Raw genomic sequence first — 7,197 nt, 5'->3', positions numbered from 1 at the left:
TTAGTTTAGCACATTGTCATTTCCCTAAATACGAATTATCTCAGAGCTGGCATGATTATCCATATAGTTTCTTTATATCTTATAACTATTTAGCAAGAGTATATTTAAAATGTCAGAATTGTGTTCTTAAATTTAAATGCCAATTATATAGTTAAACAAAGTCCCTGGACTCTTCTTTTTTAATGTTTAAAGGAATATAACTGCTGGGCAGTGAGTTTAGTGTTTTAATATTATTTTAATAATAATCATACAAACGGGAAATTTCTTGCAACATTGAAAAAAGTCACAGTTGTGTTCTTTTAAATTGCTGTGTGTATTATCATTTCTTATACTGTTCAGCCTTTGTGACTTATTTAAAATTTTCAATCAAACTCTTCTATGTGATTTTATGAATACATACACATAGGGATTTCATAAAACATGCCATCTTGTTTTTTCTTCCCTAATAGATAAGATGGTATCACTTGATCCCATAATCATTTAATATTAAATTTGCCAGAGTAAATAAACTTCCATGTCTGCAGGATCTGGCAAGAGTTTTGAGTTTTCTGTGGTGACCATATGAAGACTCCGAAGTGCATTGTTGGTTTTGCTGTGGTGCTTCCTGTTTCTTTTGGACCTAGTATGTTCTCCAGTCACTTAACTGGATATTCTCCTTTGCTGGAACATTTTCTCTCAACTTAATCTATTGTTTCTTTAGGTTTTGCAGATCTTGGCCTTGCTTACCTTTGGTCAGAGTGCCCCCTCACTCGGGTACTATCTCTATATCCTTGAACACTGACCAGTGCTTTTCCTCAGAACACCCTGCTGCTCCAGAATCAGTCCTCCTTTATAGCTAATTGTTTGACTTCTAAAATGAAATGGTTCCTGCTTTGATTACCAATACTTCCATACAATCCACCTTTTCCTCCCAGTCAATGTGGCTATTCTGCATCATGTTCCCTTTCAAGTATAAACAAAGCATAGGACAATCTCGTATTCCTGAGCTTTCATTTATAAGTGCACACTATTTGAAAATGTTTGTTTTTGTGTTCTATTACCAAGCATTTATGGTCAGTAAGATGTCGACCATTTAGTTAATAACTTTTTCCTCAAAATTCTATAAGTAGGAAGAATGTTATCTTGTTTTCATATTCTCTCCAGTACAAAATCTATTTCTTTTTTTTCTTCACTCTCCAGGAAACCCCTGTTTGGATAAAAGAAAATTCATTACATTCATTCGATACATTTAAAAGACATATTCCACCATTTCAGGTTGTTGAGAGTTTAAAGGGTAAGGTAGACACATTACATAAATACAATAGCAGGGTTACTAGACATGAATCCTAAACGCTATGCGAAAACCTTGGGTAAAGGAGCTTAAAGCTCAGGATGCCATGGAGGTGAGACTGAAGTAATTTCCAAGAAAAACAGGGTGATTAAGAGCATGGATTCTATCACATAAAAGCTCTTTAACTTTGGAAATGTATTTAATCTTTCTAAGTTTCCTTAGCTATAAAGTAGAGCTAACAATAGCTCCTGCCTTATAATATTGTTTTTAGGACAAATGCATTAATCAATGTAAAGAGCTTGGAACAGTGTGACTCATTTTAAGCCCTTGATAAATGTTGGCTGTAATGATGAGGACTATTATATGAGAAAGAGAAAGATTTCCTATGTAGAAGAAATCTCACAGGGAAAGCACAGATATAGAAAAGTTTATAGTACACTCAGGGAAACAGTAATTACTTGGTTGGCAGGAGTTTGAGGAACAGTAAAGAATAGAAAGAATGACTCAGAAAGATAAGCAGGGACCAAAAGTGAAGGACTACTTACTGGGCCTATTAATATTATGGTGTAAGTTATGGGGTGAATCTATTGAAGAATTTCATGCAATGGGATGATATGGCCAAATGTACATTTTAGAAACACAAATTTAGTAAGAAGTGTATAAAATGGATTTGAGAGAAAGATTTGAAGGAAGAGTTGAGGGCAGAAAGTAACAGTGACAGAGATTATTAACAGATAATTTAGAAGCTAGATATTTTTAGGATGTGAAAAACTAAAACTTGATATGTGTAACTCCTGGCACCATGTGAGTATTAAGCCCAGTGCTTAGTCTAGAGCTAACACTCAATTTATATTAGCTATAATTATAACTAATATGATCTCTTCAAACAAGAATTATTGAATATTATGACTTAAATGACTCCATTATTAAATGATAAATGGCTAAAATGGAAGAGTGGGTTTGGATCAAGAAACAATGATGTAATTTTCAACACATTGAGTATGAGATTTCCACGAGATATACAGTCATATGTGTGCAGAAATCAGATGGAAATAAAGATTAAGAGTTCAACTGAGAGGTTTGGTTATGTGGACCGGGAAGTGGCTGTATCCATGGTAACCAACAATATATGGAGTACAGAAGAAGAATTAGGAGAAAACAAGTTCACTTAGGAAAACAGATACACATAAGAACAGAATAAAGAAAAGAGTAAAAACATAACCTCAGGGTTCACTATATCTTTCTTATCATATGGATGAAGATTATCCAAAGAATGAATGGTCAAAGAGATATGAGAAGAATCAACAATTAATGGTTTAGTAGGAAATCGTCAATCAGCAACACTTTGAGTGATTACTAATATTTCAGGTGGTGTAAGTACTGTATAAGCATTAACTCCTTTAATAATAAAAAAAGACTTTCATGTAGGTCCTATTATTTCATTTTTTTTACAGAGAAGAAAACTCGATGCACAGATAGGATAAGTAAAGTGCCTGAGATGGGAGAGATTAAAACAGGACAGTCATTACTGTATGCAAATACTGTTAGAGCAGTAGAGAAAATGATCTGTTGCTTTGGTAATTAAAAGGTGTAGCCATCCTATGGCAGAATAATTGTAGCAGTGGGGTAGAGGTGGAAATCAAATTGCAATATAGTAGGAAGTAGTAGGTCAAAATCAATAAAGGAGAGAGTACAAATACTTTGTCTAAAATTCATTGGTTTTCTTTCTTTAAGCAAAGGTGAACACACTTAGTCATAATCAGAATAAACTTCATTTGTTTCTCTGATCATTTAAGGATGTGGATTTTATGTATGAGATTACTTTCCACAAGGATAATTTTATTTTTCAGTCTCTTCTAATTTCTTGTTTTCCAGACCTGCTGACTATAGTGTCTAGGGAATAGCCTTCAACACACTTTACACATCCTAAAGTGTTTCAATAATTGAGTTTGATGAACCCCTAAATAAGTGTCATTTATTGAGTTTAACATGGGCCAAGTACTGTGCCAAAATCTTCATAGGGAATATTTTATTAATCTTCACAAGAGCTATAATTGAAAGTTATGCATTTTTCAGATGAAGAACTTGAGAACTAAAAATTCCCAAGGTCACAAGACTAGAAAATAATGGAGCTGCTAATTAATCCAAGAGCAAGTCATTCCAGGGCCTATGTGCTCCTTCCCTCCAACCAAAATCTCTAAAGACATGGAGCTTATTTTTCCTCATTTAATGATTCCAACTGGTAACACATTCCTACAAGCAGTGAGTTTTAATAGTTTTACATTTATATTTCTGAACTCATTTTAATGAGTCAATGATAAATTTTGTATCTCTTTTAAATTTTATTTTGTCTTAAGTCCTTGTATTTAAAAAGTTTTCAGAGGATGATTATATTTCATACACATTTAGGTCTCTTTAAGGCATTTCTATTTAAAAAAGACAAAAATAATCAGTAATTCAAGATTACCATTTATCTTTGGAAGAAAATATTTGACTTTTAAATTCATTAAATCCATTTTAATAACTAATACAAATATGATATAAAGATTAATTTTCACACATCTGTCTACCTTTTTTAAGTTGATCTATAGAGACATATTTGGAAAAGGAATTTTTTTCTCCCCATGGTGTTCCAATTCTCTTTCTGAATTCGATTACAATAGGCTGGGATTTGGGAAATATTCCTTGAGGGCATATCATGTGACCAATTACCTAAGGATTTTGCACCAGTCACCTACTCTCCATTTGCCTGCATTTAACACACGTACGGCAAGTTTGGTTCAAGGTCTGTTCCAATTTAATATTTCTAGGTTCTATGCCATTGATGTACTCACCTAGATAAAATGTCATGTATATTTTTTATCAGTTGGTTTTGAACTTGGAACAAGCAGTTGAAAACACCTATGATTGATATTTGCCTCTTTCTGATAGAAATTTCAATTAGACTGATTAACAGTCATACAAAATCATAATAAATTGATATTGCAGATGATGTATCCATTGAAACCAATGATCATTGTGAAGTTGCTATGTAAAATGACTTGCTGTCATTTTAATGTGCTTGAATATTTTATACTGAAATCTTTTTCATAGAGCATCTTATTTTAAAAATAGCATACAACTGTTTTTTTTAAATCCCTGAAACAGAGGTAGAATTCCTGTTCTGCTTGTTTAAAACTTTGAAAAGATTTTTCTTTAATTGTTCCTCAAATTTCCATGGAAATCAAGGGTTATGTACATCCTCAACAACAACTTCAACTTGAAATCACCTAATTCAAACTATGTTAAATCTTTCTTAAGGGATTTTTCTCATTTGACCTTGAATAACAGTTGAGTGTGTGTGTGTGTGTGTGTGTGTGTGTGTGTGTGTGTGTGAGAGAGAGAGAGAGAGAGAGAGAGAGAGAGAGAGAGAGAGAATGAAAAATTCCATATTAGATTATGGATACCAAATGAAAAAGATTAATTTTATCCTCATTGTACATAGTAGACTTACAAATATCTGGCAAACAAACATTTTAATTAACTCAAATATATTTGCTAAATATTATTACCTGTCCACATTTATAGTGAAGATTTTTAATAAAATTCCCTATTGAACTAAAGAAAAAGCTGGGATAGTTGTCTGAATTTTTTAAATAAAACTGCTACTGCAAATCCTGTATTTTTCTATTACTAGATTCTAAGCTTTTTTTTTTTTTTTTTTTGAGGTACACAGGCATCTCACTGTTGTGGCCTTTCCCGTTGTGGAGCACAGGCTCCGGATGCATAGGCTCCAGATGTGCAGGCTCAGTGGCCATGGCTCACGGGCCCAGCCGCTCCACGGCATGTGGGATCCTCCCGGCCCCAGGCATGAACCCGTGTCCCCTGCATCGACAGGCGGACTCTCAACCACTGCGCCACCAGGGAAGCCCGATTCTAAACTTTTAAAACATGGCCCACTGCTAAGAGACTAACTAAATCCTAACCAGCAGAAAGTAATGAACCACATCCCAACAAGTGACAAAATTATGTGGGATTGTGTGTTTTCTATGTGATGTATTAGCAGTATTTTTAAGAACTGAATTTTGGCTTAGTAGGAACACAAAAATTGAAACTTTCAGAACATTTCCTATTAGTCTTCAGTAAGGTGTGTTATAATGTATCACAAGGGACCAGGGATCATAAGTTGATTTTCACAACACGTAGTCCTTTTTCCCTTTGTCCTTCACTGAGTCTTATGCTTCTTTTTTTCTACCTCTGAAGTACTCCTGTGGGGCTAGTTAAACCAAGATAGAACATTCACCTCCTGACTGCTTCAGTCCTTGAGAAGAAGTTAACAGATTTAAGGAAATGAAAAAGATAGAGAAAAAGGAAGGGCGTAGAAAAATCCAAATTTGATAAAGAAATCGGTTATTATCAATAATTCAAAGTTATCAATAAACTTTGTCATAGATAATTTCAAACCCACATGTGAAAACTAAACACCCATTAGAAGATCATGTCAGACTTATCCTGTAAATTTTTAGTGAGTTAACTTTAATCCTGCATAGTGCAAATATTATAAATTTACTTTTACATTCCTTTACTTTTAGCAAAAACTCTCTGAGTTGATGTTGTCAAAAGCCCCATGCTGGAGATGTTTTTTGTAGTTTAAAGAGATGGAAAAAGTTTCTTGTGGTTTTACATAAAAGTAAATCACATATTGCATACCAATTGATAATCAAAAGAATAGTAGTTACATTTAAAATGTGTCCTATGTCAATGTAATAACTACACAAAGAGAAATATGTGACACATTAAGACAAGATTGTTCAAGAGAATTCTCCAAAATTATTCCACTGCTTCCCTGCTTTTGTATGTTCTAGTGTCATGTGGGGTCCAACCCATTCAGGTATAAACAGATAGAGAACTATATACTTGTAATCCTAAATTAGTAGGCTTTTTTTTTTTCTGTGTTTCTCTATGAAGAGCTTTTCAAGAACTACCCAAGGAATGACTGGACTGACATTTATAAGAGGAGTAATGTCAAGTGTAGTTCATATACTTTTATACACAAAACATAAAGGATGTACACAAGATTCTCACTGCAGATACAAGTTTTCCTCTCACTAAGCATCTAGCGATAACTGGCATAGCTAAGAACATGGTTCTGATCTTGTTAACAATATTTTACTTATTTTCCAAATACTGTGGCTTACATTTTACTTGGGCTTATTGCTTCAGCACTCAAATTACCCTGGTTTAGTTTTGTTTGTACACTTGCACAAATAATAGCTTTTAATAAAAGAACTTTTATTGATTCCTAAGAAATACTTAAGTACCTCCAACATGCTATAGTCATGCCTGAATCACTTGTACTTTTTCTCTAATTGGAGACCTCAGTGTTTAAATCTGTGTTTCCTTTGGTAGTTATATTTTTGAAACATCAGCAATTTTCTGTGCAGTAGACACACAATTTCAAATCTCTGTTTAAATAATCCTCTATTTAGGTAATCCAGGTTATTGTTTAAGTTTTGATGTAGTTACATAAGAAGAATTATATGAGTACATGTTATAATTGTTTTCTCCAGAAAATAAAATGAGAAAATGTGAAAGTGTAAACTGAGTTGGACAGGTGCAGAAATTCCACTTTTCTCAGATTTTTGATCTCTATATCTATGATAAAAATAGGATAGATCATTGATTTTAAAGTCCACTAACCACCATAAGCTTCCAGACTGTAGTTCTGGGTTCTATAAGACAATACAGAAAATAACCTAAAAGTTTTGATATTAAGGGATGAGCTTCTGATTCTAAATTCCAGTTCTGTCATTTTTCACCATTTTTGAGTTTGGAGAGATTATCCAATATCTCTAAGTCTGGAAGAAATCTACCTAAACCTAAAGAAAACACATGCCAAGAAATATGGAAGGAAAATTATATAGTTGAGGATAGGTAGAGAATGAAAC

Source organism: Leucopleurus acutus, assembly GCF_964270905.1.
Source record: "Leucopleurus acutus genome assembly, chromosome: 4".
Lineage (NCBI taxonomy): Eukaryota > Metazoa > Chordata > Mammalia > Artiodactyla > Delphinidae > Leucopleurus > Leucopleurus acutus.
Note: the sequence above shows the minus strand (reverse complement) of the source record.